The sequence below is a fragment of the Papio anubis genome, chromosome 12 (assembly GCF_008728515.1).
Source record: "Papio anubis isolate 15944 chromosome 12, Panubis1.0, whole genome shotgun sequence".
NCBI classification, from domain to species: domain Eukaryota; kingdom Metazoa; phylum Chordata; class Mammalia; order Primates; family Cercopithecidae; genus Papio; species Papio anubis.
In genome coordinates, this window is record NC_044987.1 from 61875299 (window position 1) to 61899161 (window position 23863).

The window sequence follows — 23863 nt, forward strand, 5'->3', positions numbered from 1 at the left end:
TACATTTCTGTTGTTTGAAGTCACCCAGTTTGTGATAGTTCCAGCAGTCCTAGGAAACCAACACAGTGAGTGGATCAGGAAGGGACCCCTCAGGTCACAGGACACAGATGGATTGGAGAGAGGAGGAGACTTAGCTGATGACCATAATTTTCCAGCTTGGCATCTTGGGTCCAGCTGGCAGGATAGCCAAATCCCCGAAGACCATCTGGGATGTACACACAAGACCCTGGCCCCCTTGACTCAAGGGGGTGCAACTGCTCGGTGCCATCTATGATTTATGCTCCAGACCCTCCTTCCCCAATCAGGCCATGGCTGCAGCCACCTTAGACCACATCTTTCTGCAGCTCTTTCACATTTCCTGGCCTGCTTGCCTCATTCCCTGACAGGTTGTTTCTACAAGCACTCCCATCCATCAGCCATGTGGTCATCTATCCCTCACAGAATGCTAATTATACACCTCCCCAGCCCCAGCCCTGCGCTCACTGCCTGGCGAGAGGGGAGAGAGAATTAAGGCAGGGGTCCTGCCCCGAGGGAGCTCACAATAACCTGAGTGAAATGTGAATGAATTAATTCAACATGCGTTTATCGAAAACACGTTATGCGCTGTCCCTGACCAGGGATTGGAAGGGCTGCAGAGGTAAACAAAACCAGACAGCAAGCCCACAGACTAGCCAAGAAACAGACACTAATCAAATAAAACCAAAGCAAAAATAAAACTGCAACTGGGCCATTAAGGAAAAGTAGGTGATGCCACAAGAGTCTATGTGAGGGAATTTGACCTAATGATGGTGGTCAGGGGTCACAGTACAGGGAGAAACGTCTGAGTTAACACCTGAGGTATAAGAGGCAAAGAGGGGAATAAATAGTTTATGCAAAGATCTGGAGGCAGGATAAAGCCCAACAAGAAGGAAGAATTTAAAGAAGCTTTACTATTTTATTATAAAGGATACAACTCAGGAATAGCCGAGTGGAAGAAATGCACAGGGCAAGGTATGTAGGAAGGGGAATGGAGCTTCCATGGTTGGGGTGGCTGTAGAGTATGAGGAGAGAGGATTGTCGGTAAGATGAGGCAACGGAGGCAGGCAGAGGCCAGGCTGCATTAAGGAGTTTGGGCTTTATCCCAAAAGGAGTGAACATTACGGGTTTTAAGTAGGCAGGTGACCTTGTCAGAACGTGGTGTCTGCAGCACAGAGAAGAGTCTGGAAATAGGTTCACTGCGATGGGAAGACTAGGCAGGAAGCTCCTGCAACAGCCCAGGTGAGAACATAATCATCCCTTGGCCTGAAGTCATGGAGGAGAGAGAGAAATGCACAGATTTGAGAGATGCTCTTCGTCATGGGCTGGATATGATGTGTGGAACAGAAAGAGAGGGGCTGGTGACTCTCTTTTCTGGTTTGTGCGACTGCATAGATGTCGGTGCTATTTGCTAGGAGAAGAAGCCATGAAAGTGGACCAGATCTGGGGGAGAAAATCCTGAGTTCACACGAAAGATCTTTATAAACCATAATGGTTGCAGAAATGTCAGCTGTTACCATGTACTCATTTAAAAAATATTTAATGAATGCTTGCTATCTGTACCAGGTGCTGGAGATTAACGGGAAAGAAGTTAACGTTGGATGCACAACTGGAAGAGTGTAGAGAGATTAAGAGGGCACCATGGTTGATGCTCTGGGTTGGTGAGCACATCGAGGTGCTCGGAGGGTAGAACACTTGGAGAGGGCATGGAAACTCCACCCCCTTCCTACATATGATACATTTCTTCCACTTGGCTATTCCTGAGTTGTATCCTTTATAATAAATTGGAGAAGAAAGAAGTTACATTTATTGACCCCTCAGGAAACGCATATTACAACTGGCTGTTTTGCATTACTGAACCTCTTAAATGTAGACCTGGATTATGGTTACTGCGATGGTCTGGTTTTTTTCTTTTCTTTTCTTTTCTTTTTTGAGGCAGAGTCTCGCTCTGTTGCCCAGGCTAGAGTGCAGTGGCGCGATCTCAGCTCACTGCAACCTCTGCCTCCCAGGTTTACGCCATTCTCCTGCCTCAGCCTCCAGAGTAGCTGGGACTACAGGTGCCCACCACCACGCCTGGCTAATTTTTTGTATTTTTTAGTAGAGACGGGGTTTCACTGTGTTAGCCAGGATGGTCTCAATCTCCTGACCTCGTGATCTGCCCGCCTCGGCCTCCCAAAGTCCTGGGATTACAGGCGTGAGCCACCACACTCGGCTGCCAAGGCCTGTTTTGATGAACTTCAGTGTAATTACCCAGAATATTGGCTCTTTTAAATTTATTTATTTATATTTATTTATTTATTTATTTATGAGACGGGAGTCTTGCTCCGTCACCCAGGCTGGAGTGCCGTGGTGTGATCTCAGCTCACTGCAACTTTTGCCTGCTGGGTTCAAGCAATTCTCCTGCCTCTGTCTTCTGAGTAGCTGAGACTACAGGCATGCGACACCACGCCTGGCATTTTGTTTTGTTTTGTTTTTGTATTTTTTGTAGAGACAAGGTTTTACCATAATGGCCAGGCTGGTCTTGAACTCCTGGCCTCAAGTGAGCCGCCTGCCTCGGCCTCCCAAAGTGCTGGGATTACAGGCATGGAGCCACTGCACCCAGCCTGGAGATTACATTTGTAAGAAAGGGGACATTAGATGAGAGATATACATAATCAAGGGAGGCAAACTCGTCATGGTGGCAGCTAAAGAGATGATGGAATCCCTCAGTTTGTGGTACTGAGTGATGGCAGCTACTTTGATGAGGTCAGCAATTTTTTTTTTTTTTTTTTTTGAGACAGGGTCTCACTCTATTGCCCAGGCTGGAGTGCAGTGGCATGATCTTGGGCCACTGCAACCTCCACCTTCCAGGCTCAAGCAATTCTTCACCTCAGCCTCCTGAGTAGCTGGGACGACAGATGCATGCCACCACGCCCAGCTAGTTGTTTTGTATTTTTTGTGGAGATGGGGTTTCATCTTGTTGCCAGGCTGGTCTGGAACTCCTGGGCTCACATGATCTGTCCACCTTGGGCTCTCAAAGTGTTGGGATTACGGGTGCGAGCCACCGTGCCCAGAGAGGTCAGCATTAACATTAAAGGCAGCAGAACTGGTAATCAAAGAATGGCAAATATTTAAAGTGTCAGCTACTCAGACTTGTTCCGTCTCTCAGAAGATGACCTCATGGAAGCTCTGAGTACCCAAACGTCAAAGCTCTGCTGGAGGAGAAAGGGAAGCAAATCTTGATTAAATATGGATTAAATATTGATTAAATATGCAGTATTTACTGCAGATGCCAGAAGTGAGCCTAAAGATTTTGAAGAGGGGACCATCTGAATGGAGGGGTCAGTAGACCTCCTGAAAACAAGTTTTGCCTGAATCCTGGCTGGCTATGAGTCAATGCAGCAGAAACTGAAGCAAAGATTAACCAAAGCTGAGAAATATCTGATCCCACTTGTTGACACAGAATGTTCAGATGTTGAAGGACCTGGAATGGAAAGTGGGCCCATCATCCCTACACGGGAGCGAAAAGCTGGTCATTAACAAGGACACATCTCATGATCCTTTTGGTCATGTGACTAAAGACAATTGTAATTTGGAAGAAGAAAACTCAACTGGGGAATTTTTCCTTAAGCAACCTGCTTAGGCTCAGGGCACAAGGCCCACATACTCACATCTACAAAAAATGCTTACTTTTGAAGAATCATCGATCTTGGAAGTCTTTTACAATTGACAATGTTCAAAGACATACACTGACTGATTTATTAGTATCTGTATTTTTTTTCACATAACGTTCTTTTTATGTAATACTCTTTTATAAAGTAAATAAGCCACCACAAAATGCCTGGTAACCTGAAAGCACTTTGGGAGTTTATGCAGAAAGATCAAGTGAGGTCAGGAGATCAAGACCATCCTGGCTTAAATAATACAAACCTCACTCTCACTGAAAAAAATGCAAAAATTGGCTGGCATGGTGGCTGCACCTACAGCCCAAGCCACCGGAGACTGGAGGCAGGAATGGTGGACCTGGGAGGCGAGCCGCGTGAGTGACAAGCCACCGCACTCCAGCCTTGGGTGAAGTTGAGCAAGACTTCACTCTCTAAAAAAGAAAGGGCACCTTTGCTTCAGGCAATTCGCCTTGTTGGAGAAAAGAAAACATATTCCAGCCTGCAAATCAGCTTGTACATCACATTGGAGAAACCATATTTAAAAGAATTAGAATGTAGGCTGGTCGCAGTGTCTCATGCCTGTAATTGCAGCACTTTTGGGTGGGCTAAGGTAAGTGGACTGAAGTGAGTCGGTGAGATCGAGACAATCCTGGCTAACATGGTGAAACCCCGTCTCTATAGAAAATACAAAAAATTCTCTGGTTATGGTGGCGGGCGCCTGTAGTCCCAGCTACTCAGGAGGCTGAGGCAGGAGAATGGCATGAACTCAGGAGGTGGAGCTTGCAGTAAGCCGAGATTGCGCCACTGCACTCCAGCCTGGGCGACAGAGCGAGACTCTGTCTCAAAAAAACAAAAAACAAACAAAAAAAGAATTAGAATGTAATAAAGTAAGATTAATTATTTTAAAAAGAGGGGCATCATGGCGTCAGACAGACTTTGGTTTGAGACCTGGCTTGACTGCTTACTAGCTGCTTGACCTTGGGTAAATCACTTAACCTCTCTATGTCTCAGGAACATCTGTAAAAGAGGATTCATATCCCTGTTCCTTAGGGTATTGTATGGATGTAGTGACCTAACACATGCAATGCCTTTACTGCATGTGATAGTTTTAGCATAGTGCATATACATGATAAGCACCTAATAAAAGGATGCTATATGCTATTGTGAGCTATGATCATATCACTGTGCTCCAGCATGAGCAACAGAGCAAAACCCTGTCTCAAAAAAAAAAAAAGGATGCTCTATCATTGTTTCTCTATGTGAGGAACTTTTGCATATCATTTCATCTAACCTTCATAACAACAGCATGAGGAGAGAATTTTCACAGAGAAGGCAGTCCTGTTGATTACTTACCCAATAGCGTTTACCCCTCTTCCTCACTATAAGAAAGTAGGTTTTGTTGGGCCATTTATCATTCCATATTCAGGAAAGCTGGCCTCCTTTCTAGTCTTAGGGTGTATTCCTGATTAGTCTAAACCAATCATGGTGATACTGTGGTAGACAGTCACATGGTCCATTCCAATCCGGTTACCAACTTGTCCAAGCTTGCCTAGGAATGTCCCAGGTTTAGTACTAGTAGTGCTGCCTCCTGGAAACCCCTCAGCCCTGGGCAAACTGGGATGGTTGGTTACTGAGACCTGAGGAAAAGGCTTCTATAGGGGTGTGTGGGTAGGCTGTGTGCGTGTGTGTGTGTGTGTATGTGAGGTGGCATCTGGAAAACGCTTTTCTTGCTAAGAATAAATGGTAAAGACATAAGTGGCAGGAAATGCCCCCTTTGGATGTCTTCTGTGGGTTATTTTTGGATCTGCTGTAGCCATCCTGGACCATGATTGGAGATAAGCAACAGGCTGAAGATGGCAGGGTGAAGAAATGGACCTCTGGGCCCTTGAGGAAAATTCTGTGCTATGCTCAGGAGTTCTTGTTGTAAGAGTGTAAAATGAAATCCAAAATGGAGATGGTTATGTCAGAGGCCTCTAAAAAGGAGCCAGGAGGGCATGAGGAGTTGGGCTCCAATCACATACACACTCAGCTGGAATTTCACCTGTTCAACTGGGCCAAGTCACCAACATTCTTAAGAAGCAGCTGCATTTGATTTGAACTCTTTATACTAGGACTGATCGTAAATTTCCTGGGGAAACAGTGGCATCAAATTCAGCTAATCGTCACCGAAGAGGCATTCGAAACTGTCAGCCAGCCACACCGACATGGACTGTGCCAAATTATTCCCCTGTGTAGACTTACAGTAAACTTTCATAAGCTCCTGCCCAACCTTGCCTGGACAGAACACGATTTAGCTGCTTGCTAAATTTGTGACTCCCAAATTGCAATCCTTTAAGACCCTGATTAAAAAGCCTTCTCTTGTGTTTGCTGCTCCACAGCGTTGGTTTTATTTCTTATTAGTTGACAAGAGTGATAAACCATAATACTGACTGATATCTGTTACTTGCAGCCAAAAGCATCCTGATGCAAAAGGGTAACCAGCTGGAAAGAAGCAGAGTTGGACATGAGCCCATTTTCGTGCTGGAAAGAAGCAGAGTTGGACATGAGCCCATTTTCGTCCTAATATTCATACATTCATACTAAACACCAGGACAGGGGTAAGCATAAACTCTGGGAACAATTCTATTTGTCTAGGACAGGATTTCTCAAAGTGTGTTACTTCCATGAGATGCTCTCTGCACAAAGGACTTCATGGGCAAATGAGTTTGGGAAACATGACATGCTATCCTCTTACCAATATATATTCATTTTGGGAGTCCTGCAGTAAGGAAATCTGTTCGCCTCTGGTTAACTGAAACTTTCTCAAAATCATTTCAATGTGGGATTTTCAGTTTGTTTTTGTTTTTCTGAAACTTCTATTGAGGTCTCCCAGATGTTCCACGGAACACAGTTTAGGAAATGACGATCTAACATAGGGAATGATATCTGCAGGATGAGACGTCAGAACTGGGCTCTGGATAGGAGACCACATGTCTTGGTTTGCCTGTTGTTTGGTGTGATTATAATAGTGCCCCCTTTCACCCTGCAGAGTCTCACAGTTTGGGATGATCTACTGCAAACAGCTCAGTTCTGGCCAAGGAGGAAGGATTCCCCATGTAGAGGAAGAAGGAAAGGGTCCTTCTGGATGAAGAGACACAGGACTGGCCTGCAGTGTGGAGGCTGCACAGGCACCCACAGCTGGCGAGGGCCAGGCCACTATTTCCCGTGTGCTCCAGGAAGCAGGGCTGTCTGATGAGTTGCTTGGGCAACATAACACACATGTGCAACCCATCAGGAAAGACAGAAAGCTTGAGGAAAGAAAGAAAGCTGCCCAGTCCTGAGTTGGTTAATCCTGCCCCCTCCAGCTTTGCGGTTTTTTTGTTTTTTGTTTTTTAACATTTACCACCTGTCTCCCTCAGTAGAACAGAAGCTCTTTGAGGTCAGGAACTGTGTGTGTTCTGTCCACAGGTATATTTATAGCATCTACAGCAGTTCCTCATCTGTAGAAAAGGCCTAATAAATATATTCGTTGAGTGAATGAATCTGAGAAGGAGAAAAACATTTTTCTAAATCACCGTGTGCGGAGGATCACCAGGACGTTAACACCCACCGAGCCTCTATTGTGCCCTGGGGGCTCGCCAACAGCTTTCCTCCTTCAGCTCACCTGCCTCTCCAGGCAGAGATCACAGACAGACTAATGACAGCTCAACACATCCTACTTAACTTCTGAAGACCTGGTCCAGCCTCTTGTCCTCCAGGAAGCCTTCCCTATCAAGGCGCTTTCCCTTTGCAAAGCCCACGAGCTTTATGGTATCCAGCAATTAACTGTGTGCTGCTGAATGTGTTCTTTCATCAGACCGCTTCCCACTCCACTATCAACACTTTCAGAATGGAGGCTACCTCTCTTGTTTCCAGGTCTCCCCCACAGTACCAAGAGCTGAAGGGAAACAAGCCCCTATGTATTTGTTAATTGATAGGTTTCTCTTTAACGCTGTTCCAGCATGACCTTGACTTGAATACTCTTCAGGCAGCTTGTTCCTGCGGCTCTGGGTGCTCTGTCTCAGTTAGGAATGGCTTCAATAATCAGGGCACTTAGATACCTCACATCAGGAGCGGCCTGGAGACAGGCCCCTGAGGCTGGGGCAAAGCTTCTGAAAGCCCTCAGGGACTCAGACCACCCTTAATGTGTTTGCTTGTTGCCTCAAGGTGCAAGACAGCTGGTGAAGTTCCAGGCTTTGTATTTCTATTCCTGGCAGGAAGACAGGAGAAAGGGAAAGGTCAGCCCCAATGTCCTTTTGATCAGAAAAGCAAAAACTTTCCCAGGAGCCTCTGCTTCACCTTGTTGGCCACATGTTGTTACATGGCCACACCTAAATGCAAGAGAGCCTGGGAAATCAACTACGTAGGTTTTCTGCCTCTATAGTTAAGGAGACAAAGGAAAAGTGGCTTGACAATGAAAGAATGAGTGTTACATCAGTCCATCAACAGTGATCACTATACGCTGTGTAGAAGGAAGGGAGGAAAAAGAAACCAGACTTGATATTAACTCAGACTGGCCATTCTGAAATCTCCCCATCTCAAGTAGGACCCAGCTTAGATTTATTTGTTTCCAGGGAGACACTCTAAGTTCCTGATTATATGTAAGCACAGATGCCTGGAGATATAAAAGGCGCAATCCTTGTCTTTCAGGCCGCCTCAGTCTGGTGGGGAGGATGGAAAGGGCTGGCAGAGATAAAGCAATCATCTCAATATTGTGTGCTATGGTGGTCTGTGCACAGAAAGATGTGGAAGGAGGAGGCCTCCCAAAGAGGCTCATGCACTTTGGGAGGCTGAGGCGGGCATATCCCAAGGTCAGAAGTTCAAGACCAGCCTGACCAACATAGTGAAACCCCGTCTCTACTAAAAATACAAAAATTAGCCAGGCGTGGTGGTGGGCGCCTGTAGTCCCAGCTATTTGGGAGGCTGAGGCAGGAGAATTGCTTGAACTCGGGAGGTGGAGGTTGCAGTGAGCTGAGATTGCGCCATTGCACTCCAGCCTGGGCAGCAGAGTGAGACTGTGTCTTAAAAAAAAAAAAAAAGGTGTGGAAGGAGTGGTGGAAGGTGGTCATGGAAATCTACCCAGAGGTAGTGACATATGAGATGGAAATGGCAGTTAAATATATGAAGAAGGAGCTGGGAAGAGCATTCCAGATAGAAGAAGGTGCGTGGGCAATAGCTTGGTGCTGGGAGGCGAGCATAGCAAATTTTGGGAGCATCAGAGAGTCCCATTTGCTGGAGTGTAGGGTGCCTGAAGGAGGGAGATGAAGCTGGCAGGGTCAGACCACCAAAGACATGATGTGTGCTGTGAAAGTCTCAGTCTCCCCCTTGGCTGCTGGGGTAGATGCTGGTGACATTTTCTGAGATGGGAACACTGAATTCAGTTGGGAATGTGGAGTTTTGGAATCTCAAGCTGTTTTTACTTTACATGAGTTTCCAGGGTGGTCTCGCCCACTTCCTTGACTTCATCTTGTGACTCTGAAATCTATACTCCCTGTCCAGATGTTGCTTCTGTATTCTCAATATGCATATCCAATGCAGTTTTTGCTGCATGGCACCATGTCCCAAATAGTAGCTTAAAACTAAAACCATTTATTTAGTCCTGAATCTGCAGGTTGGAAATTTGTTTGGGCTCAGAAATTAATGTCACCCTTTAAAACACAAAGGATGGCCAGGTACGGTTGCTTACGCCTGTAATCCTAGCACTTTGGGAGGCCGAGGAGGGTGGATCACGAGGTCAGGAGATCGAGACCATCCTGGCTCACACGGTGAAACCCTGTCTCTACTAAAAAATACAAAAAATTAGCTGGGCATGGTGGTAGGATCCTGTAGTCCCAGCTGCTCGGGAGGCTGAGGCAGGAGAATGGCGTGAACCTGGGAGGTGGAGCTCGTAGTGAGCCGAGATCGCGCCACTGCACTCTAGCCTGGGCAATAGAGTGAGGCTCCGTCTCAAAACAAAAACAAAAACATTAAAAAAAAACATAAAGGATCCTGGAGTGATGGTCCCCATGACATTCTCCATTTAATTCACCTGTATTAATATCTGCCAAATCTATGTGGATCATCCAACAGATGATGTGGTAACCACAGGATTCACGTGGTTGTCAGAAATGCTGCTTTTATGATGAATACAATATATTTATTGGACTAGATCAGCACAGCCTCTGGCATCTTGACTTTAACTCTGTTAATGTGTTCTTTTTCAATCCCCCTTAGTAATCAATTAGAAACCAAAAGCAGTTCGCATGTATATGAAAAGGGTAATAATACTCACTCACAGCCATGCCCCAAGCCTATGTTAATTCTCCTCTCTGTCACGGTGTAATCTGCTAAGACTTTGCTCATCTTGACTTTCTGCAAAACATCACTCTGCTCCACTACATTGGTGACATCATGCAAATTGGACCTGGAAGATAGGAATATGGCATTATTCTGAATGTCCTAATGAGACATAAAGAGTGATGTGTACAACAATGTGTGTACATGTGTACAGTATATATAGCAATGTTCATAGCAGCATTATTCCTATATCAAAATTTGGAAAGAACAAAACGCCTATCATTTAGAATGGTCAAATAAATTGTCATATTCTTATATAATGGAACATAACAGGGAAATAAAAATGAGTAAAATACAGCTATATGCAATAACATGAATGAGTCTCACAAATGTAATTTTGGGTGAGTGAAGTCAGATGCAAAGGAATATATTCCATAGAATTCTACTTATACAACATTCTAAAACAGGTAACATTGATCTCTGAGGTTAGAAGTTAATGTAATGCTTACCCTTTGGGGATGTAATAACTGAGAGGGAGGGCGTGGGTGCTCCTGGATGGCTGAAAATGTTCTGTTTCTTGGTCAGGGTACGGTTACACAGCTGTAACTATTTTGTGAAAAGCCATTAAGCTGTATATATATGACTTGGTGGACTTTTCTGTATGCACACTGTACTTCAATAAAACATTTAAAACAAGAATGCACCATGGCACATGTTTACCTGTGTAACAAACCTACACATCCTGCACAGGTACCCCGGAGCTTAAAATAAAATGAAATAAGAAAAGTGAAGTAATTTGCCCAAGACACCACAGCTAATAAGCAGTGAAGCAGAGGTTTTAATTCAGCCAACTCTGTCTGACTCCAGTACTTTTACTACAATAAATACTTTATTTATGTTGAAAAAAAATGAAGTAAGGAAGTAGCTTCCCTTTCTACCTACCCATTGCTCTGGATAACTCCATATCCACCTCTTTTTAGCTGGGTACCTTGAGGAAGCTGCCTTTTCTAAGGCTTAGTTTTTTCATTCATAGAATGAAGGCAATTCATTCATCCAATAAAGATTTCCTAAGCTCCCAATACCTGCCAGGTATTGTTTTAAGTGCTTAGAATGCACCAGTAAAGCAAACTTACAGAGAGCCCTGCCCTGTGGAGCCTAAATTGTAGAGATGGAGAAGAGACAGGCAATATACAAATTAACATAATAAATTATATAGTATGGAAAAGTAAGTGTGTGCTATGGCAAAAAGACAAGTATTGATGACAAAAGGAAGCAATAGGCTCTTTGTACCCTTCTGATGGGAATATAAGCGAACAGAAAGCTTGGAGAAGACAAGGAGGATCAAGAGTGTGGAGGGGGCAAGTTGCCATGTGAAATAGGGTAAATAATACATAAAGTTTTATTTATTATTATTCATTTTTTTGAGACAGAGTCTCAGTCGCCCAGGAGGGAGTGCAGTGGTGTGATCTTGGTTCAGTGCAATCTCCGCCTCTCAGGTTCAAGCGATTCTCCTGCCTCAGCCTCCCGAGTAGCTGGAACTACCAGCTGATTTTTGTATTTTTAGTAGAGTTTGGCCATGTTGGCCAGACTGGTCTCAAACTCCTGACCTCGGGTGATCCACCTGCCTCAGCCTCCCAAAGTACTGGGATTACAGGCATGAACCACTGAATATGGTCAAAAATGTATAACATTTTAGATTGTGACAAGCACTAAGGAGAAGCATAATGCAGGGAAGGGGAGAGTGAGTGTGAAGGGGATGAGACAGTTAAGATTGTAGATGGACATGGAATGTTGTCTCACTGAGAAGGGGGCATTTGAGGAAAGACCTGAAGTTTAAGTTATGTAAGCTGGGCAAGTATCTGGAGGAGGTTAGCTTCGGGCAGCAAGAACGCAAATAAAAAGCCCTGAGATGAAAATGTGCCTGCGTCTTTGAGAATCATAAGGAGGTCAGTGTGGCTGCAGCAGAGTGAGCAACTTGGAGAGCGGTGGAAGATGAGATCGGAATGTTTGTGGGGTGCCAAATTGGATGTGGCCTTTTTTCAGGCATTGTAAGGACTTTGGTTTTGAGCCATTTAAGGATTCAAGCACAGAATTTATGTTTTGACCTAAGTTTACAGTCTCTCAGGTGGGCAATAGTAGAAGCAAAGAGACCAATTAGGAGGTTGTATCATGTGGGGTTCTATGAAGGAAACAGAAACCATTCTGGGCATTTCAAATAGAAAGAGACTCAACAAACAAAATTAGAGGCTTACAGATTATTGGAAGGGCTGGAGGAGAAGTAGTCAGGCTTCACCGTGAGTATTGCCCTTCAAGGTCACACCACTGTAGCTGAAACTCAGTTATCAGTAAGCTAGTTCTGCACATGCAATTATTGCTACACCCATAACTGGCCCTCACACCCATGAAACTGGTGGAGACACCATTGAAGGAACAAGCAGCCCAGAATCTGATCACCAAAATAGTCATGTCTGTCTACCTTTGTTTGCCAGCAGCCACTTCAGCCCCCACTTCACTTACCACCTTGGAAGGTAATTCAAAATAGGTTTTGTGTGTATGATTATTATTAGGAACTAATTAACAGACCTAGATTGCAGTAGTCTAGGAAGTGTAGTTTTTAACTCTCCAATCTCCCCAGGTGTGAGGAAAGCAATAAGAGAAGTTGAGAAAGAACAATCTAAATATCTATCACAAAGGGGACTGTAATGATACAGGTGAGACACGGTGGGTCTAAGACACAGTGGGTCTTAGACCAAGGTAGTAGCAGTGCAATGGTAAGAAGTGGTTGGATTGGATTCAGTCTATAGTTTGAAGGTAAAAATAATGGGTTTTGGGGATCAGATGCGGGATGTGAGAGAAAGAGAGGAGTCAAGAGCAACTCCATGTTTCTTAGTCTGAGCCACGAGGAGAGTGAAGTTCCAGTGTTCTCAGGGGACAACATGTTTCAGTTAGAGCAACAATGTGGACAGAATGTTTAGAAAGAGGTTGAGGAGCCGGGCGCGGTGGCTCACGCCTGTAATCCCAGCACTTTGGGAGGCCGAGGCGGGCGGATCACAAGGTCAGGAGATCGAGACCATGGTGAAACCCCGTCTCTACTAAAAATAGAAAAAATTAGCCGGGCGCAGCGGCGGGCGCCTGTAGTCCCAGCTACTCGGGAGGCTGAGGCAGGAGAATGGCGTGAACCCGGGAGGCGGAGCTTGCAGTGAGCCGAGATTGCGCCACTGCACTCCAGCCTGGGCAACAGAGCAAGACTCCGTCTCAAAAAAAAAAAAAAAAAAAAAAAAAAAAAGAAAGAGGTTGAGGATATGGGGCAATTTATTAACAATTGGCCATGAATTCCAGGGGGCATAGTAAAAGTGTTTCAGGAGGCAGAGAAGTGTGAGATATGGGGTTAAAGAAGTGGATGGGTAAAGCCTTAGGTAGATTGGAGTCTGAGGACATGGGATGATCTGGTGACCTGGGCTCATAAACAGGGGCCAAGGGCAAAAAGAGATTGCTCCTTATGATCCCCAGGCAGACAGTGGCCATGAGGCTGTGAATACTGGGGTGAGGGAGAGTCCTATCAAAAGCGCAATCTGTGCGGAGCCTCCCCCTAGACCCTTGCTCGTGGAGGCCCATGAACTCGTATTTGTAACCAATACCCCAAAAGACTCTTGTGAATATAATGCCACCTGGCTCCTAGGTGTAACTTGCTGTTGTAAATAAGAAGCCGTGTTTGCCTCACGATCCTGGGAAGAAGTAGTAACAATAGAGTAGTAACATAAGAAGAAGTAGTAACATAAAGTGCTGCTGTGAATTCACCTGCTACAACAGCTAGCAAGGCTCTACCATGAGCCAAGCCAAACTCCTACAAACATCTTTACTTAAGAATATCACAACTCGGCTGGGCACAGTGGCTCACGCCTGCAATCCCAGCACTTTGGGAGGCCAAGGTGGGCAGATCACAAGGTCAGGAGACAGAGACCATCCTGGCTAACGTGGTGAAACCCCATCTCTACTGAAAAAAAAAATACAAAAAAATTAACTGGTGTGGTGGCGGGCACCTGTAATCCCAGCTACTCGGGAGGCTGGGTCAGGAGAATGGCGTGAACCCGGGAGGTGGAGCTTGCAGTCAGCCTAGATCTCGCCACTGAGCTCCAGCCTGGGCCACAGAGCAAGACTCTGCCCCGCCCCCCTCAAAAAAAAAAAAAGAATATCACAACTCTATTTCATAGAACAGCCTCCAACTGCTAAACTATGGCTATTCTTTAACTTTGCTATTTCCTTTGATTTCTCTTTTGCCCTTTAAGCTTCCAGCACATAATCTCTAAAAACTTTCCGGCTTTCCAATCAGCTGACATGTTTTGCTTGAAAATTCTTGAAACCTTCCCAGAATCTTGAGGTTGGAAAACTGTAGTGGAAACTACTAGAGAGGCTAAAGAGTTTGGGCAGAGCCGAAGTGGTCAAGACACCTAATGCCCAGGAGAATGGAAGAAGCCTAAATCCAGGTCCTGGTCTTTAGAGATCAGGCTCTGTTATTTTCAGCCAATGTTTAATTCCAGTCATCATTTATTGACTGGACCGAGGAGAAACAAGTCCTTCAGCCATGAGGAGAGAGTCTGAAGCCCAGTTTGCTCATTCCCACCTGAGGTGGATGTTCTAAGGAGGCCCGAGACTAAGCATGCCGCTGATCTCTTCTACAAGTTGATGTCTGTTGGGTATGTGTGTGATGACTTGAAAGAGAAGAAATTTACAGAAGTCCTGTCAAATTATGGAAAGGGAGAAGTAGAGGAGCAAAAAGAAATGTTTGATGAAGCTCACAAGGACAAGATGGAAAGTGAAAATGGAAAGGTTGTAGATGTTTGGAGACAGAAGAAAAATAAACACCAAAGGAAAGAGCCCTCACATAGTCTGGAAGCTTGTGCCTTCTTGAATTGTGTAAAACTTGTACAAAATATTGCATGGTCTGGCAATAATAGTTTATGCCACAGTATCGCTTATAATATGTTTCTTAAGTTGCAACCTTAAAGGATGCATCAAAATCTTTCTCACCTGGATATTAAACAAATAATGTAATGAAAATATAAGAACAAGGGGTACAGAATCTCATGCAGATTCAAAGCTAGGATAAAATGTTGCTTAAATAGCAGAAACTTAATAAGGTCTAGTGGCCAATCTTACAGGTGAAATAATATGCTATTGTTTCTATTTACATTTCCATGGCAATTTGCATAAAATGAGCATTTAAAAATGTTTTTCTCCTGTTAAATTGCTGGTTCATTTGTTTTTCCAATTTTTCTATTTTTTAAAATTTATTTGTAGATTTTCTTTACATGTTAAACATCTTGGAAAGATTATTTCCCAATCTACTTCTGCATTTTAAGCTTGTTTGTGGTGTCTTCTGACACCACAGAAGAAGTTTAAATGTTTGATTTTGACTTAATTTACTTGCTGTGTAAAAGGAAAATTTTTGACCTACAGAAGCACTTGCTTGGGAGATATAAAAACTGCATGTTTTATCTCATCACTACTGGGGTTTTCCCTGCTGAAGTTGATAAGTAATCATGAACTTTTAATGACTCTTGCATGCCAGATGGTAAACGAGAACTCTTTCCTGACCAAAAAACAATAGGAATTCTTTTTTTTTTTTTCCTTTTGAGACAGAGTTTCACTGTTGTTGCTCAGGCTGGAGTGCAATGGTGCCATCTCAGCTCACTGCAACCTCCGCCTCTCAGGTTCAAGCAATTCTCCTGTTTCAGCCTCCCGAGTAGCTGGGATTACAGGCATGTGCCACCATGCCCAGCTAATTTTGTATTTTTAGTAGAGACGGGGTTTCCCCATGTTGGCCAGACTGGTCTCAAATTCTTGACCTCAGGTGATCTGCCCTCCTCGGCCTCCCAAAGTGCTGGGATTACAGTTGTGAGCCACTGTGCCCAGCCAACAACAGGATTTCTTTTAGCTAATTACGTGCAAACCTATGAACTCAGTCTATCCTATCTGGAATGCCATTTTCTTGCTGCTTGATTAGTACAACTCCTACTAACACTTAAGAATCCCTGACCTTTCCCTGGTGTGTTCCCTTCCCTTGTTTCTTACCTCTATTCTGTTCTTTGACAGTCAATCATATAACCTCAGTACCTCAACTGGAAAACTGGAAAATAACAGAACTTACCTCATTAGGTCATGATGAGGATTAGATGAGTAAACATGTAAAGTGCTTAGAACAATGAGTGCCTGATATACAGCAATCACCTAATACATTTTAGGTATTTGTGTTATTATTATATGTCAAATTTATTTATTTTTCTTTATTTGTTTGTGCTTTTTGGTCTTATTTAAGAAAGACTTCCCCAATCAATGGGGCATATTACAAATCTTCCCCCTCTCTTCACCTTCCAGGCCTCTGGAAAGCCCCTTTTGAAGTTGGGTGTAGCCATGTGGCTTTCTTGAATCAGTGAAATGTGAGCAAAAGTGATAGTGTCACTTCTGGGCAGAAGTGGTGAGATCCAGGTATCCGTCAGGCCACCCACCCACTCCCTGCTTTCCCTTTCTCTACCTTGGTAATTGTAAAAGGATGTGCTGTGATGTGGCCTGAATTAGGCATAGGCAATAAATACATTTTTGTGTGGGGGGGGTAAAAAATATCTTCCATTCCTGATGTTAAAAAAATCTTCTTCTAAATTTTTTTTTTTTTTTTTGAGATGGAGTTTCGCTCTGTCGTCCAGGCTGGAATGCAGTGGTGCAATCTCGGCTCACTGCAAGTTCCGCCTCCCGGTTCAAGTGATTCTCCTGCCTCAGCCTCCCAAGTAGCTGGGACTACAGGCGCCAGTCACTATGCTTGGCTAACATTTGTATTTTTAGTAAAGACGGGGTTTCACCAAGTTGGTCAGGATGGTCTCGAACTCCTGACCTTGTGATCCACCCATCTCGGCCTCCCAAAGTGCTGGGATTACAGGTATGAGCCACCACACCCAGCCTACATTTTTAATAACAGTTTTAGAGGCCGTGCGTGGTGGCTCATGCCTGTAATCCCAGCACTTTGGGAGGCTGAGGCAGGATAATTGCTTGAACCCAGGAGGCGGATGTTGCAGTGAGCCCAGATTGTGCCACCGCACTCCAGCCTGGGCAACAGAGCGAGACTCCCTCTCAAAAAAAAGAAAAAAAAAATCTAATTGACTGTTATTAGCAATTCTAGAACCGGGCAGTCTCATTCTAGAAAATAGAACGGGTGTCCCGATAAGCTGAGCGGAGAGAGTGGGCTTTATGGGCAGAAAAGGGCTGAAGAAAGCAGAGATAAAGAACAGAAAATGGATTGGTCATTTCAAAGTTTCTTTTCTTACAGGGTTAAAACAGAAATGACTTCCTTATCATAACTGGCTCAGGTAAACCGGGTGCTTTCTGATTGGTTTCTGTGAATCTCCTGGGCTTTTTTTGGAAACTAACCTGTTTCAAAGTTCACTTTGATTATGTGGCAGCTAGCACCAGTGAGTCCATTCTGATTTGCTCTGGTCTGTTGGGGCCTAGTGAAGAAGTTTGGGCCAAAACAATGGCCTCCCATGAATTTTATTTAACAGGTGCAAAGTAGGGATCCAATTCAATTTCTTTTTCTTTTTTCATATTAACAGACAGAGGTCCCAACACATTCAGTGACTCATCCTTTCCCACATAGTTTGTGAGGCCCTCCTGCCATAGACCTAATGCCTGTGTTTACATGGGTCTTTTTCTTGACTCTATTCTCTTGGATGGTCTTTTTGTCTATTATTGCACCACTTTACTATTTGGTGCTACTTATCATTTCTTTGTAATTTGTCTCAATAGCTGCTAGGCCAAGGGCAGTGTAGTCTTCAGGCATGGAGAGTGGAGGATAAGGAGTATGTGAAGTTCTGTGCATCTTAGCCAAACCCACCGTTGGCAAGTAGAGCATGTAGCCTTCCCTGCTCTATTGAGACATCAGAACATGCCTGTTCATTTCCTCAGAGATAATCAGAGTAGGCAAGAGGCAAGGAATAGATTTGGGAGCCATTATTAAAATTAATTGACAGGGCTTGGTAACTGCCTGTATTTTTGGTGGAGTAGTAAAGAAAGAGGGATTTATCTAGAATAGCCCTTGTATTTCTGGCTCAATCAACCTGTCTTGCAAGGACATCTTTGAGAAATGTACAACATGAGCCTTCTCAACTGTGAAAATGCCAGCATCAAGTCTAATGCTTTAGGATAATTTCTTGAGCAAATAATACAACCTATAGAAATATCTAGTCACAGAAAAGCAAGACTTGATTATAAATGGTTTATTTCTTTAGATTATAACATTCATCACAATTAAATTGCATTTTTAAGACTGGTACTGCTGACAGCGCATGGAAATACTGCTTTTTAATCATAGCGAAGTGTCAAGAGACCAGGGTGTTATCTTGGGTAGTGAATTTTAATAAAGTGCTCACTTTTGCAGCCAGACTCACTAGTTTCCTCATTTGTCTGTGGGTGCTGTGAGCACTAATGTAGACCACAAAAACTATCCTACCCTTTCTAATACTGCCCGTGCCAGAGAGCCAGTCAAGGCCGTGCCTCTTTGCCTCCCTCCCACACCCCTGCTCCACAAACTCCATGCAGAACCAGGCACCAGGCAGGGCAGTCACAGTCCAGCAAGGAGAAGCAGCAGGATGAGGAGATCTGGCAGCTGCAGAAGGAACATGGGGCCTGCTCTCATTCCTGCAGATGGGAAGGAGAGAAGGAGAGGATTCTGCATGGGATTTCTCAAGACACGAGCCTCCCAAACTTTTAGAGTTTCATCTTAAGGTAAAACAAACAAACAAAAAACAAGAGGGGCCAGGCACGGTGGCTCACGCATGTAATCCCAGCACTTTGGGAGGCCAAGGTGGGAGGATTGCTTGAGCCCGGGAGTTCGAGACCAGCATGGGCAACATGGCGAGATCTTGTCTCTATAAAAAAATTTAAAATTATCTGGGTATGGTCATGTCTACCTGTGGTCCCAGCTACTCAGGAGGCTGAGGTGGGAGGATCACTTTAGCCTGGGAGTTCAAGGCTGCAGTGAACTATGATCACACCACTGCACTCTAGCCTTGGCAACAGAGCAAGATGCTGTCTCAAAAAAACAAAAACAAACCCAGAAAGGTGGGCTCTAGGGGCTCACTAGACCTAGTTAGACCCTTGCCTTTTCAGGATCCGTGAAGTACTCAGAAATACAGGGGAGAGAGAGGCTGTGAGGACACTTTTGGTTCTTCAATTTCAGGTCACCTCAAGTTGACTGAGCTCTCAGGCCTGACGGGTCCTTCATCCTTGCATGGCCACTTTCTAGACCTGGGCTCCCAGCCACTGGTGCCTCAGTGAGAAAGGCCTTCCCTATCTGGGGCCTGCAGCTCCCCTGGCCATTGTGGCCTCCATGCTTGTCTCTCTCACCCAAGAAGAGGTTTCTGAATCTGTATCTCTTGGAAGTCAATCTTTTGCAGTCACATATGTACTCCTGTCCCTACAACTGATATTAACTGGAGTTGGTGGGATCTGGCTTCCTCATCTGGGGTTCTTAGTCTGCCTGAATCTGAACACCAACCATTTGGCTCCAGATGGAGAGTAGCATCTTTCCTCGGCTGGACTGTCTACGTGGCTATCCTATTTTCATTAGACTTGATCCAAATTCAAAATCTTTCTATGTAAAAGCTCAGAGTTCCCTTGTAACTCCTCTCTGTGGTCCCATTTCTACCCCAAAGATTTCTTGTGTTTCCAGCACCCCTTCAGAGCATAAGGACTAATTTGGTCTCAATTTGCTGGGTACTCAATCCCTCTGCAGCTCAGATTCACTTCTGGATGGATTCCTGGCCTCTCAACAAAGCTTAACTCACTTCACCAGCATGTACTGGAGCCCCCATTCCAGCCAGGCATAATGGCAGGGCCTGAGTGCTGATGGAAGGGGAGACAAAGTCTCTAGACTATAAACAAATGATTATCATATAAATGGTGAGTATATGGCTGAGATATGCACAGGGAAAAAAGAAAAGTAGTATTTGTTGAGCAATGTCTGTGTGCCAGGCAATAAGTTACAAATGTCTCTCTTTTAATACTCACAGTAACACTACTGAAGTATTTGTTATTCATACCCACATCTTTCAAATGAGGAAACTGAGACACAGTTTGCTCAGGTAACTGGCTTTAGAGTCACAGAGCTGCTGATGGCTGAGTCCAGATTACCACTGAGGTGGCTGACTCCAAACCTATGGCATGGAGCATGGTACAATGTTTACTTTTGCCTAAAAGTGTTGAGAAAGGCTTACCACTGGAAGTGATATCTGAGGTAGGTCTTGAAAGATAATTACTGTACTGAAATTGATGGTGTTTTAGATGGGATGAAATATGATATGCAGTCAAAGGAGGGATGAGACTTCACGCCGCAAGGAATGACAGGTGCAAAGGCACAAAGATCTAAAAGCCAGGCTATGTGGGAAAGGAAAGGGTGGGTAAAGTGCTCATGCTGGCACTTCTCACCATCAGGGTCTGGGAGGAGTACTAGCCTCTCCTGACGCCCTCCATTAGCATTGCCAACCATGACCGCTCTGCCTCACTGAGGTCCCTGTTCTCTGGTTGTGCCACCTCTAACTTTCCTCAGCCCAGGCATCTTCCCTAAGCATCTAGTCTATTTTGTGGCCCATTCGTACAAAACCTTTCCATTCTTTGATCTCCTCACTCTAACACCATCCATCTCTCTGCTGTCTAGCCAACCATTTCTATGGAAATGTCCTCCCGCCTGCCCAGAACCTGTAAACTAGCCACACTGGAAATCTCAAGGCCCATCAATCTGTTTTCTGACCACCTTCTCAGTCTGCCCAGCTTCCACTCTCTTCCTCCTAGAGTGCCCCATAGAGAGCACCAATCCCCAGACCTGCCTCCATCACTGCGGCCACCTGCTCAGCTCAGGCACCCTCATCTCTTGCTCCGATGCCTGTAGCAGTCACAGTCTTCTGCCTGGAACCAGGTCTCCCCACTCTCCTGGCCCTCTGATGTGTCCCTCAACATAGCAGTAGTTTCCATAACTCATTCTGCCCAGCAGATCTTTTTGACCTTTCTGCATAGCAGGGAGGTTGGGAACTTCACTGGGCTAGAGGCTGTCCTGTTGATATGGAAGTGCTAGGAAGGGAAGAGCATGGTCCCTTTAAATCCTTTAAATGATACGGAAGGAAGGAAGGGAAGTGCTGGGTAGCCAGTCCCTGGCTAGGGCTCCACCCCCACGGACCTAGGTGAGGATAGGCACTCCTGCTTTTGTGCCCAAATGTTCCATTTCCCAAGACCACCCTGGCCCGCCATGCCCCCCAACACTGTCCCTGTAAAACCAACCCCCTGCTCGGCACGGTGGCTCACGCCTGTAATCCCAGCACTTTGGGAGGTCAAGGTGGGTAGATCACGAGGTCAGGAGTTCAAGACCAGCCTGACCAACATGGTGAAACCCCATCTCTACTAAAAATACAAAAATTAGCAGGACATAGTGGCACGTGCCTGTAATCCCGGCTACTCAGGAGGCTGAGGCAGGAGAATCACCTGAACCCAGGAGATGGAGGTTGCATTGAGCCGAGATGGCACCACTGCCCTCCAGCCTGGGTGATAGAGTGAGACTCTGCCTCAAAGAAAACAAAAAACAAAAAAACAAAACAACCCCTGCCCCCCAGACCCTAGCAGGCAGACACACAAGTGGCTGTGGCTGGATGTCATGAGGAGCACATGGGTGGAAGAAGACACAGAGGCAACTGCATGTGGAAAGGAGCACATCAGCAGAGGAACACACCAGCACCCCAGCAGCTGGACTTTGAGAGGAACGCACTGACAGGCACCAGTACGCTGGCAGACCACCGACCGGCAGGATGACGGGGAGTTTGGCCAGGGCAGTTGCAGGGGAGCCCAGGCCGCCCAGCAGCCCGACTCCAAGGGAAAACCATCTCCCTTCTGGCTCCCTGATGGGCAGAGAGCTACTTCCACTCAGTAAAATCTTGCACTCATTCTCCAAGCCCAGGTGTGCTCTGATTCTTCAGGTACACCAAGGCAAGAACCCAGGATACAGAAAGCCCTCTGGCCTTGTGACAAGGTAGGGGGTCTAATTGAGCTGGTGAACACAAGCTGCCTATGGACAGCTAAACTAAAAGAGCAAAACTAAAAGAGCACCCTGTGACACATGCCAACTGGGGCTTCAGGAGCTGTAAACATTCATCCCTAGACACTGCTGTGGGGTCGGAGGCCCACAACCTGCCCGTCTGTATGCTCCCCTAGAGGTCTGAGCAGCGGGGCACTGAAGAAGCGAGCCATTCCCCCTGTCACACGCCCTGTTAGGGGGACAAAAGAACCTTTCCCATTTCACTGTGTCTTTGTGCCTGGGCTCTGCTTTCTATTATGGGACATCAGCCCTGCCCTTTCAGGAACCTAATACTCTTCAGCAGTTGATTGGAGGCCCACAGTTCTGTGCCCTGGCTGCGTCTGATAGGAGGGCACCACCTCTTCTATTCCATGATGGCGCCACCGCTCCCACCTCCAGTGCAGACCCAGACTCACCTGAGCTGTTGAAATTGCTGTCTTGTTTTCTGGGATTTGTAGTAGAACCATTGCAGAAACAATTGAAGTTACTCCTTATTTTCCTAGGACTTTCAAGCAAAATGTTATGGTGTTATTTGTTTGTTTCATGATAACTTTCTGATACACCTTATACCCTGAATTAGCACTTCTTCTTCATGAGGATAGAAAGAGAAGTTTTTGATTTTAACATCCAGGCAGTTGTGATGACAAATAGTGTCCCCTCTTCACCAAGAAATGGTGGTGACACAGATACATTTCCAGATGAAGATGATGAAGTAAATTGCCCAAATCGTACATTTCCTTCCCCACTGTAATCAAATTTGGTTTTAGAGCCTCTGTAAACTCTTACAATTCTCTGTAGTGAGAAGCTGAGGAGCACTTGTCAGATAATAATGGAAGGCTTTAAACTGAAAATTGTGTGAATTTTGACAGAATTTTCTTACAGCTTTGTTAAAAGCCTTTGCAATGTCCCCAGTATAGGCCACTAGAGCTGTTTCATGGAAATCATTGAATTTTTTAGAATAGCTTATTTTGTTTTTGAGTTGCTTCCATGTTTCCACCTTTTTCCATTCAATGTTTAAATTTGTATTCACTCAGTTTTTCTTTTAACAGCTGGGGCACCCTTTTCTCCATTTCTTCAACACAACCCGCACACTGGTCATCAAACACACTGTCAGCCATTTCCAGCTTGGCCGGCTGTCCCAGGCTGGTCACCTGTTAAGAAGGAGTAGAGGCCAGGTGTGATGGCTCCCGCCTGTAATTCCAGCACTTTGGGAGGCCGTGGTGGGTGGATCACCTGAGGTCAAGAGTTCAAGACCAGCCTGACCAATATGGCAAAACCCCGTCTCTACTAAAAATACAAAAAAAATTAGCCAGGCATGGTGGCATGCACCTGTAATCCCAGCTACTTGGGAGGGCAGCAGGAGAATCGCTTGAACCTGGGAGGTGAAGGTTGCAGTGAGCCGAGATTGTGCCACTGCATTCCAGCCTGAGCGACAGAGCGAGACTCCGTCACACACACACACACACACACACACACACACACACACACAAAGGAGTAGAGTCCCTTGACCTGTATGCTGGGAAAGTGTGTTGCATGCTGCCCAGAGCCTACAGCATGGGCTTTAGCTCAGTATGAAATTTCACAGGTTCCCCTCATAGGCCTCATGTATGGCACATGTATGAACACCATCTTAGGACACTATTAGTAGTATAAAGAGAAAAGCTAAGCTTTGTGACTGTTTGGTTTACTAGTGCTATTTTTTTTCTTTTTTTGAGACAGAGTCTTGCTTTGTTCCCTAGGCTGAAGTGCAGTGGCATGATCTCGGCTTACTGCAACCTCTGCCTCCGGAGTTCAAGTGATTCTC

At 45.2% G+C, this 23863-nt stretch overlaps 1 long non-coding RNA gene across 1 annotated transcript; it reads right to left on the bottom strand.

Moving 5' to 3' along the window:
• Positions 1 to 4481: 4481 nt before the first annotated feature.
• On the bottom strand, positions 4482 to 23314 carry LOC116269730. Its single transcript, XR_004177452.1, has 3 exons — positions 22476 to 23314; positions 9949 to 10559; positions 4482 to 6179 (listed from the first exon to the last, which is right to left on the bottom strand). It is a non-coding gene; the product is annotated as an uncharacterized LOC116269730 (long non-coding RNA).
• Positions 23315 to 23863: the final 549 nt, after the last annotated feature.